Below are 12,343 nucleotides of genomic sequence, written 5' to 3' on the forward strand. Positions count from 1 at the left end.
AGGAGACACGGTGTGATGACGATAATGATTAATTGCCAATTATGTGTCTCTTTACGAGTGTAACACGCATTTATTATTATGTGAATTTAAAGTAGGTCAAAGACAGGGTACAGTGTAGCATAAAGGTTAATGTAGATCTTTTAATAATGTTATTTTTTCCTTTTTTTCTAGATCCTAATCTGTGACAGCAAGGCCCTTCAACAAGGTTGAAGATATAATATAAAGGTACGTTTACATTTTACAGGGTTTTCCAATAAGAGGTGTTATTTTGATATTCAATCGTAAAAGATCAATGGTTTCGTTGCTTGTGTGGCACGTAGCGCCGTCTCGTTGAAAGCAAACGTTGTCCAGATCAATACCATTCAATTCCGGCCATAAAAATCATTAATCATCTCTCGATAGCGCAATCCATTCACCGTAACTGTTGCTCCAGCCTCATTTTCGAAAAAGTAAGGTCCAATGACTCCGCCGGACCATAAACCGCACCAAACAGTCACACGTTGAGAAAAAAGAGGCTTTTCAACAATAACTCTTGGGTTTTCCGAGCCCCAGATACGACAATTTTGCTTGTTGACGAAGCCTCCGAGGTGAAAATGGGCGTCATCACTCAAGATGATTTGCATTTGATTCACTCAAGTGAATTTTAATAATTTCAATGCATTGTTGAAGCGTGTATCGTTCCATTTTTATTAATGGCGTAGTTTCTACTTGTCAAATGTCAAAAAATGACAGCTTCAAAAGTAACATCTACCGAAATAGCGGACTATTCAAAATAACACCTTATTGGAAAACCTGTATTAGGAAAAGGGGCCTTTTTCATACAAAACTTAAATTTGGAATTTGAGGCCTAAATACTTGTTTTTTTTTAATCAATGGTTATTATAGTTATAGTAAATATCTAGTATGAATTTGTAATTCGATGTTTATTTCTTTTTAAAATTAATATATTTACCATTAAAGATTTAAATTTTATCGAAGAAAGCAAATAACTAACAGCGAACCGTTTATATAATAGCCCTGAAGAAGCTTGAGATGAGCGATATTTGGTTGGCTGTCAGTTTAATTCAATAAAAGAATGGTGTATTACAAAGTGTGTTTTTTTAAATTTAATATTTAAATATTACACGATTTAAAAGGCATATTTTATAAAGTTTTTTGAGAAAGAATTAATTGAAAAAAAAATATTCAAAATTCAAAAAAAGGTAGGTAGCAAGAACTACTAGGAATTTTAATGTTATTCAAATATCTATCTTTATGCTATTAATATAAATAGACGGAGTTTTTCTAAATCAGACTTAAACAAGACAAGTGTGCGAAATTTCATCAATCTTAGAATAAAACTGTAGATTTTCTCTTGACACTCTTCGTTTATATATATTAGAAGAAGATTGACTTTGATCGCTGGCGGAAACCTGACACCAGATGGGCGGCGTGGATTTGAGTTGTATACAAATCTACAGTTTTATTCCGAGATTGATGAAATTTTGCACACCTGGCCTTTAACAAGAGAAGTGTCACTGTCTAAGTACGATTTCGAAAAACTATGTGTAAAGCCCGGGCAACGCCGGCGACTTCAGTTAGCTGTCTATATATTTTTTATGAATTCTTGTAATTTTATATTTACAATTTGGTACATTATTCATTATAATATTATGATAAAATTTGTATGTGGCAATTTGAAATTTACGAGGCCTTCGCATGTTTTTATATTATTAAATGCAATCCTCTGTGGAGTGGACTTGAAGTAGGTACTTGGCTCAGCCCTGTAAGGCAATAGTTATACCAACATGTTATTGAAGAGGTTAGACGCCATACTCAATGAGAACACACACTCAGCGTCACAAAAATCGCACCTATTGCAAAATCTTATGAGACAGTAAAGCGATCGTCTCTTTTGGATGTGCTGCGTCGCGTCGCCAGCATTCCCTTGAAACCATTGGAGAACCCGTCGAACGGCAAAACGGCTTAAGCGGAAGCTACTAGACAAAAATGTGTATATTCTTGGTATACCTTATAACGTAGGTAATAGGCATTAAAATCGCTTGACAAACGGAGTCTAGAAACGTTCGATTTCAAGCAAAACACTGTTTTTTATTAATTTTGTAAATAATTTTATAAGAAAGCAACAAAGGTACGTGACACGTAACACGTGAAACTGTCACAGATAATCTTGGCTATAATAATGTATTTTTTAAAAGTTGTTTCCGTTATGCGTTCATACACTTCTATTGAAAAAAATATTTTTTAGTAGTTTGCATTTATATTTTTTATTGAGTAACTTAGTTTTTTATTTGTATTATGATCAAGCAAAGCGATAGGAAAACCTTCAATTTATCTAAAAAAAAATTTTTGGCATTCCTAATGTACACCAATACGTTATAAAGATTAATCAAAATAGTTATTTGGCATTAAGCTTCGCCTTAAATTTAGTTGCCGAGTAACATCACACTGTCGCATCCCTGATTGCAGGAGTGCCACCACTTGAGCGGCTTCGTCAGCAGTGGTATCCATTTTAAGGAGTTGTTTTCTAGCGCTAATTATTCACGTGTGTCCTCTTAAACGTTCGGATAGTGAATGACATAAATAAACCATTCGGATCGATATCTTCGGGCTTTTCGTATGTAACAAATTGGTTAATTTTTTTAAACCATAAATTTATTTAACCATTGATATTCCAATATTTCGATAAATTTTATGCGTGCGACAATACTACGCCACACACCACTGATGACTATAGAGCAGAGATGGACAAACTTTTTAAGGAAAGGGCCAGATAAAATAAAAAATTATCTAGGCGGGCCGGAAAAAAAAATTATTAAAATAATTTTTTATAAGTCATATAAGTACTTTATTTTTAATTTTTACATCATGCATAATTTTGAGTACATTATATGCTAAAATGGTAAAAAAGTAACAAAAATTGATTATTCTTTAGAAGAGTGTGAAGGCGTATGTGACAGATGAAACTGTGGCTGAGCTTCTAAAAGTTTATCATAATCTGGTAAAAACTGGGATGAGCTGATTCGCAGTAGTGAAGCTAAATGGTGGTCAGTCAATCGGTTTCTAACACTGTTTTTGCGAAGTTTCATAGTAGAAAACACCTGTTCACAGATGTAGGAAGATGCAAACATCGCAATTATCTTCTGAGCGTGAGATTTCAGGTTTGGGAAACTTGATTTTGACAGGGCCTTGTAGAACTCAACAGAGGAAACGAAAATGGTAGCGCCCGATTCGTCCCGAACTTAGCCTAGCAACACACGCATTGCACTTCACATCGCCATGCATTCGCCATGCTACCGATCTGCAAAGCGCGAGGTTGTGTGCAAACTAATATTAGATGCAATAATACCGTACTTAAAACACAATGAGAAGGAACCCGTTAAGTATTCTATTCTATCTACGTAAAAAATACATTTTGTTCAATTGGTAAATTGTGGTAGGGTTATTCAAAACAATGTCGCGGGCCGGATTGACTAGCCTGGCGGGCCGGACTTGGCCCGCGGGCCGTACTTTGCCCATCACTGCTATAGAGGAAACTCAAAAAAAAAGAGCGACCATAGACGATATAATTCTCATTCGGAGCCTACTTATTGGCCTAAAATAAAAAATGTTTTAAATGTTAAAATATTACCTAACGACAGGAAAATGAAAAACTCAGTTACATGTTAAACATTTTTATTTCTGCAAAACAATAAATTATAGATACGTAATATATAATTATAGATAAGTCATTAATGAATAGGGTAGAACGATGGAATTTACCATGTATGATTTAATTATGATCCTGTACGGCCTCAAAATACGCATGTGCGTAGGAATGTTCCTATCAGGAACTCGGATACTGTCTGAAAAAGAAAATAGATTCAACTATTGAAGACAATATTAGCGATTCCTAAACGAAAATTTAAAACAGAAAAATCAGAAAAAGATACGATCACATCTAGGACTTGAACCCAGGACCCTTGGCTTGCCGGGGCACTGCTCTACCAACTGAGCTAATGTGACTCTATATTTAACACATATTTATTTTTTTAAATTGGTGCTCCATACAAAAGTCGAAAACTTATCGTTCGATATTTCATCAACCAAATTGATAATTTACAATAAATATCCATTTGAGGAGTGTCCCAATATTAAGCGATTTCAATTGTTCCTAAAAGTTATAATTAATTATTATATAGCAAGGGATAAACCCCGCCACGCGTTGCTGTGGATCAATCTTCGGGGAAAATTGAGAATCAATTGCGAATGTTGCTTTTACGTCCATCAGATTGCGCCATTAAAAACAACATGTTTGTTAGTCCTACAGATGGCGCTGTTTCAAAAGCATGTTTTTACCTGTCACAGGTTACATAAATATAGTAAAGGTATATCAAAACACACACGTGTTCGAATGCAACATTTTGTCAAAATTTCAAAGCAATCTGTGAATAACTTTCGGAGATTTAAGATTTTGAACAAACGAACATTAACATTTTTATTTATATATAAAATGTGACCACCGCATGCTCCCAGCCGCAGTAATCACCTTTAAAATAAATTAATGCACTTAACCCATAAAAATTTAGTTTTGAGTAAATCTGCATTCAATTAGAATCGTGCCTTTCAGAAGTGATTCAACCGCTGTTCGGTCCGCCGCCCGCGGAGAAATCTCGGCGTTTCGTTTCTTTGTTCAAAATTATAAATATCTACTACGGTAGTTGTGTTAATTCGAATAGAACAGGGATTTAGAACCTTTGGCAAACGAGCAAAATTATTTTTTTGTAAATAACATGATACCATCCTTCTTTCCTATCAAACAAGCCATGAGATGTAGTATTTTGTGTCTGTGAAATTCGCTGGTGTGTTAGGTTAGGACAGTTTTTTTCATCACTTTAAATTACTTTATATAACTTTTCAAAAGTGTGTTGAATTGCCACTGTCCTGAGTTGCCATGGAAACGTGTCAAACAAATCAAACAGCCTCACTTGCGAGTATGCAAGCAAGTTATTCTTGTATTTTTTTTTTTTAATTTTCATTTGAGATTTTAATCCAGAAAAACTGGGTGGATGATGCAAACACCGTTTGCCATACAACATGAGATATATAATAATTAAGATATTTCAACAAATACAAATTTAAAATAGTTAAAACATAATAGGAAGGCAATGAACATAAAATAAAATAAACGTAACGTTAGTAATTGCTTGTTGATGTCTGTTTTTTCAAAGCAAGGAAAACAAATTATCCCCCGGAGGGAAATAATTTCGCTTGGGGCTTATGCCATTCTTGGAAGGGGGTGTAGAGGGCCCTTTTGAGGAAAAGAAGGATCCTGAGTCTGGAAGAAACACAGAGACCAGGTATCAAATCGGACTCTAGTTATCACCTTGGTAAAGATTTGATTTACTCATCTGTAGGAGAATCCAAATATAAACTGCAATTGGCATCAGACAAAATACAAGAAAGGTTAGAAAAATTGTAAACTAAATACAAAACGTTTCTTACCCGATCGTTGGCAGCATAATTAATTAAATTGTAAAGCCTTTGAAATTGTTTTGCTACCCTGGTATAGAACAATAAGTCAACTCAACAATTGACCTAGAATTAATTCGACAATATCGGCAGCGCCACATCTCATATTTAATTCGGGATTTCACAAATTAAACCTTATGTTAATAATGACTTGTCAGATTTGAAAAATGAATTAATGAATCTTCGTTTCATGGCGCCTACTCTGGTTCCATTCGAGATTAATTAATTCCGTCTTGTTTTTGACTTTCAAACACAACTCATAACCTAAATCTTCATGAATTATCATTCTGAAAACTATATTTCGTGATTATTTTTATAATTTTGCGTAATCTGTGAAAGATTTTAACGTCATGTAGTATTTTTTTGTTTCTAGTTGACGTGTACCCGGCGTTGATCGGGGTTATAAATGGTTTGGAGTCAAGTTTTCAGGTTATGAATTCTAGTGTACCAAAAAAATTGGGTCTATTTTTAAGGTGGAAATAATATTCTAAAGAATTGAAAAAGTTTACTTTTTATAAGTTTTTTTTTCACTTGATCGTTCCATCTTTTTCGGGCGTCCCCGACTTCCACCATTCACTTCTGTATGCCACATTGTTACTATTTAAAAAAAACTCGGGCTAAATTTTCAGCTAAATCGGTCCAGTAGTTATGAGTCTATAGGGGACAAATAATAAAAAAAAAAAATTGTAAATTCGAGTATCCAGATTTAAAACGAGACTATTATAATTTTAAACTAGAAGTGCGAACTATACCGATATGAAAGAATTCTGCTTTCGCCAGAAGTAAGGAAATCAACAACACATTTTTACCGGTTTATCTGTTCCGTTTATTAAAATCAAGACATTGTATTTTTCAACTAAATGTTTTACGATATCTATAAATATAATCATATTACCGGTTTTCGTTTATTTTAACCCCTTAGAAGCCTGATAGCCACTGCATTTATCTACATATTTTGAATACAGTTTTGAAGTAAGGTAATGGCGAGAAGCAAGCGTGCGTATTATTTTTTTTTTACCCCTGTTTTGGAAAACCCTTTTTAATGTGGTAAACTTTTTTGATGTGGTATACTTTTTTGATGTGGTAAACTTTTTTTACATGGTAAACTTTTTTTACATGGTAAACTTTTTTTACATGGTAAACTTTTTTGATGTGGTATACTTTTTTTACATGGTAAATTTTTTTTACATGGTAAACTTTTTTGATGTGGTAAACTTTTTGAAGTGGTAAATAATCTCTCAGTGCCCGGTAGGGTTTTGAACAAAGATATTAGAAGAACGAGATATGCTTTGTTGGCCGCCGGACCGTAGCCGGAGTACTACCTAATTAGGGTACTTTGAACGGTATCGGAACGTGTACGCACAGAAATCTGTTCTATGTATTAGTGCGGATACCTTAGCGCAAGCGAAGGTGTGCAATAGTATTGGTGAACAAAACCGGCGACACTCGGCAAAACAATTCCACTCAGTACGAACTGCGCATAGCACATCTCGTTCTTCTAATATCTTTGGTTTTGAACAATTCATCAAGTTTGATGAATTGAATCTTAATATTCCAGTTCTCTCATAATCACATACATTAAAGTCATAATAAAATACAAACAAAACTTACATAGGAATTAGTAAAAAAGTTTAAAAAAAAATTGTATACATTCTCGGAAAATCTCTTCAAACCCCAAAATTCTCACTTGCAACTGACATAAATTAACTTTGAGAGCTGTCACTCCAAAGTTTTTTTTAACATAACCTAAGAAAATATTCATCTTAGACTTGCAGAAAATTCAATAGATGTCGCACATTTAATGTAAAAATTGATATATTTATCTAAGACACTACCTAGATTGCACTTAGTTCGGGAAGTATCTTGCGATCATACATAAAGATAGCAGCCAATAAAAATATGCATTAATAAAATGAAGACAATGAGTCGAAGTATGATACAGTTAAATTTGACCGAAGGTAATAGGGTCGGATTAGCTCATTGGTAGATAGTGCCCCGGCAAGGCTAAGGTTCCTGGGTTCAATTTCTAGATGCGATTGTATCTTTTCAAATTTTCGTTAAAGAATCGCTAATCGCTTCAATGATTAAATACTCTTCGACATTTTGTGGTAAGGATTCAGGCTCAGCATGTTTAGTATAATGTGGTGGCTATTCTGCCAAAAACCTTCCAAAGGATTAACGCGGCTTATGATTACCACAAGATAAAAAAACTTTTTAAACATGCTTTATTTGAAACACTAAAGAAGAAAGTAAAAGCGAAAGAAAGTTAACTGAGTGATGGCTTTTCTGTTAAAATAACGTGAAAGTATCTGATTTGAAAAAGATAACCAATTGATTAAAAGTAATAATGATTCTGAGATGCACACGAGCGGTGAATTTATGATTATTCGGGAATCAGAAGACATGCCATAGAATTATTATTGGAAGTTAAAAACCACGCCTTTTTAAAAGCCTGATAGAATATGAGTATAAATTATTGTACTATTTGATCAAAGAAACCTGTTTTATTAATATTGTTTTGATTTGGTTATTAATAAAAAACACGCGTTGTCAACCGGTTTCTATAGTCGGCATTCCTGCAGATCTCGTATTTGGGCAATAAAATAATTTCCGGGGGCCGATTGTCGAATGTTATGTCAACATTCAAAATTTTCAATCCGCTGGACCCATAATTATACTAACTTATTATGATCTACAAAAAATTCAGCTTTTTTCAAATTGTGCTTTTCAAGCAATGCTCCCACTTTAACGACCTTAATCAAATTTAAAATACAATAATATACCTCTTAAGTGGGGAAATTATTTTCAGAATTTACTTGAAAATGAATAAGGGCATTTGTAATAAAAATAATAGCAACTATTTCTTAAAAGATTTTCATAATAAGCTCTTGAATATACTACAGGGTTTTCCAATAAGAGGTGTTATTTTGAATAGCCCGCTATTTCGGTAGATATTACTTTGAAGCTGTAATTTTTTGACATTTGACAAGTAATAACTACGCCATTAATAAAAATGGAACAATACACACTTCAACAACGCATTGAAATTATTAAAATTCACTTGAGTAAATCAAATGCAAATCATTTTGAGTGATGAGGCCCATTTCCACCTCGGTGGCTTCGTCAACAAGCGAAATTGTCGCATCTGAGGCACGGAAAACCCAAGAGTTATTGTTGAAAAGCCTCTCTATCCTCAACGACTTTTTGGTGCGGTTTATGGTCCGGCGGAGTCATTGGACCTTACTTTTTCGAAAATGAGGCTGGAGCAACAGTTACGGTGAATGGATTGCGCTATCGAGAGATGCTTAGTGATTTTTTTATGGCCGGAATTGAATGGTATTGATCTAGACAACGTTTTTTTTCAACAAGACGGCGCTACGTGCCACACAAGCAACGAAACTATTGATTTTTTACGATTGAATATCAAAATAACACCTCTTATTGGAAAACCCTGTATATGGAAATCTATAAAAATGAAAATGTACTAGTTCGTTTGTTCAAAATTTTATATCTCCGAATGTTCTTGACCGATGTCGCTTTAAATTTAAAAGTATATTTTTATCAGTGCCAGAAGTGTTAATATAGTATTTTGAATGGTAAAATAGTTGGGGACGCCCGAGGAATACTTAACGCAATATCTCTGCACCGGAATGAGATATGGACTTGAATTAAAGTCGATGTAATGTAGTTTTTTAACAGTAACATTGTGGTATACAGTAGTGAATGGTGAAAGAAGTCGGACCCGCCCGAGAAAGACATTAACAATAGCGAAACATTGCGGGGTCCCCTAGTACAGAGTAAAAACAGTTTGTAAATGACTCCAGAGTTTGATAATGCCTTCGAAAGGCGAAACAGCTATTACGAGTAAAAATTATCATAAAGCAGAACTTATTTATAAATAAACCGTGTTTTTTAATTGAATAATAATGCTTCAGTACATATTCAGTACCTTTAAAAATAAAATAAATTACTAACGCGCAAATATCTACAAATAATAATCATATTGAATTTCCCTTTGTAAGTCCTGTAGCAAGCTCCGTACGCACTCACCACAATGATGACCACCTTATTAAAATTTTAAGCAGAATCCTTTTGTCTCAACCAAGTCCCTGTCACGTAAAATAATAAAATGGTCTTTGTTTTAACCACCGCAAGACAAGACGAACTTGGAATGCAAAGCAATGATATAATGGTAGCCACTGGACAGGAGCGAACGGTTAATAACACTATGGTCCTAGGCAATTAAAAGAAAAAATCGCACATTCCATTTTCTAGGTCCTACCGTTTCCCGCTTGTATTTTCTAGTTTCCGGGCACCGTGTATAGTAATCAGGTTTTTCATTCCTTTTAAACTGTAGTATTTGTGAATATATACGTAGTTAAAATGTCTCTCAACAGATAGTTTTACGTAGTTTTAAGGTGTCTCCATAGGTGTCAGTAGTTGTACACACGATAGAGACAACTGTCTGATGTTTGGGTCTACCCGAATGGTGACGAAGATAGCCGATGCTAGCGGAGTGAGCAATTCTTCCGCTTCAGAATAACTTAGAGCATCCGAAGTGTTATTGAAACATCCCGATCATCCAAGTGTATTTCTTGCTAATAAAAGGAAAATAACAGTAAACCAAATGAATTATTGCCTCCCGGCTTCTTTCATCCAAGTTTCTAGGATAAATTAGAGTTTTTTTTTCCATACGGGCTTTAATACGTTTTGAAAAGTAGGTTTATTTATTTATGTAAAATATTTTTTACATTTGAATGCATTTTTTTGAACTTCATCACTAATTAATGATCATTGGTAGGTAGAAATATTCAACATTTTCTTATAGTTCTAAACAGTCAAACCGGGTTTAAAGGCATTTTATAAAATTGATTTTTTTTCCTTTGTCAGTCCGCTCCTGCCAATGGCCACTACATCTCACGAATGCATAAATATTCTTCAGAAAATCCTGCCGCAAAGACGTTTTGTATTTACCTTTCGCGCTCAGTACTTTGACATTGACGCATCAATCATCAATTATTCTGAGAAGGTTAATTCAATGCGTTATTTGTCCGAGGTCTTCATGGGAAAGTGATTTTCCTACGTTCAAACAACCTTACCAGTTTGAAATCTTTTGCGGCGTTCCGCATGGGTCAAATTTGGGACCAGTATTGTTTTCCTTGTTATTTATATTAATAGGGACGACGGTGGTAATCTTAATAGTTCTTGTTATCTCGCGTCAGACAGCTACGCCAAAACTAAACGCAGAAATCCTCTTAATAGGAGGATTAATAATAATAATTGGATAACTTGTATATCTCCGTTTTGGTGAAAAATCACCACAAGGGCGCTCTTGCACCACGATATTACTTCTACATGCATACAAGTACTTATTCGCAATCTACATGCCTGCCCTGAAGATGAGCACTGTTACGTTGTCCGAAACGTTGATTAAAGGATGAGGCATAGCAACCGAAAAAATAAACACGGTAAATCCTTACATAACATAAAAGCTGTTATTGTAGTTTGTGATACACGGAGATAAATCAATTTTTGCCCTCACGATAAATGAATAGGCCCTTATAACATCAATTTAAGAATGTTTTGTTGATTTGCCTTGATAAAATATCATTATGATATATTTATTGATTTACCTTAACAATATACCATCATGATATGTATTGATTTGCCTTATAAATATTTTGATTTTTATGAATATTTATTGGAAAATCTAAAAAATCTCAATCGAAATGTTTTCAAAAATTAATAGTACTAACCTACAAACAATTGAAACTGGTATTTATAAATAATATTCAATATTTGATTTTTAAAGAGTATAAAATTTGACATTATTTTGTAGTTTTCCTATTTAAATTAATAAAATAATAGGTTTATTCAATCATACTGATATTGAACTATGAACAATTGTCAAAAAATATGTAAACACTATCATTTAGTTTAATCCAATTCGATCTCTAATCAACACGCACATTAATCACTCCCCAGATCTAGTTTTCCGTGCACCGTTTAGTAAATGATGCAATCTGTTTGATAATACCTGAGAGTAGAACAATGGTTCTAATTACAAGTACGTGCTTCGCTCTCAGGGACTGAACCAGTGACCTGCGATGCCATAAGAACACGCCTTCCGTTTAGCATTCTTCTCACATAAGCCATATAGACTGTTCTAGACAATAATACAATAATGTGCTGTAAAGATAAAGAATTGAATTAATTTCCATTTCATTCGGAATCAGATTTGTTTTCGCTCAGAATTCCCACGCGTGCTTTTCTTGTACAATTTCCTATTAAGATTTTGGCCTATATTTACATCAGCGTAAGGAAAATATTGTAACATATATAAAAATATGTGAATATAATGTAAGCATAATGAGGATGATAATCTAAAATAAAAAGATTCATACTTAGAGAATATAATTTATTGCAAAACAAAACATAGCAAGAGACTCAAAGAATAATTTAAATATAAATAATCTCAGGGTGCGACTAACCTCGAAGAAACGTTAGTAGGGCGGTATATTATTACGTAAAAATAATTAACATGGTGATTGAAAGTTATGCTACATTGTAGGTAGTAAAATGAATTATAATTTTAAATATCATTACTATAAATATTAAGGGCGCCAGTTCCATATAACGATAGAACAAAATTTATTAAATTATAGTAAACCAATATTGCAAACAGAAAGAAACTAAATATTGAATATTTGAAATGAATATTGAAAGTTGAAATGCATAATGATAAACTAAAAACTTCCCGATTTCGTGTTGACCGCCATCCGCGAAGAGTCCTTTCTTCCCCGTACGTGTAATCGCTGAATCCGCCACCCGA

The 12,343-nt window shown here is 33.8% G+C and overlaps 1 protein-coding gene across 1 annotated transcript in view; it reads left to right on the top strand.

The window, feature by feature from the left end:
• Positions 1-12,343, top strand: part of LOC149426035 (uncharacterized) — a 157,245-nt gene that overhangs the window by 83,669 nt on the left and 61,233 nt on the right. Inside the window, exon 2 of the mRNA XM_089642951.1 lies at positions 172-225. The gene's annotated coding sequence lies outside the window, so the exon portion shown is untranslated. The remainder of the gene's footprint in view (positions 1-171; positions 226-12,343) is intronic.

This window comes from Hesperophylax consimilis, chromosome 2 (assembly GCF_061612785.1).
Source record: "Hesperophylax consimilis isolate HC1 chromosome 2, BYU_Hcon_1.0, whole genome shotgun sequence".
Taxonomy (NCBI): Eukaryota; Metazoa; Arthropoda; class Insecta; order Trichoptera; family Limnephilidae; genus Hesperophylax; species Hesperophylax consimilis.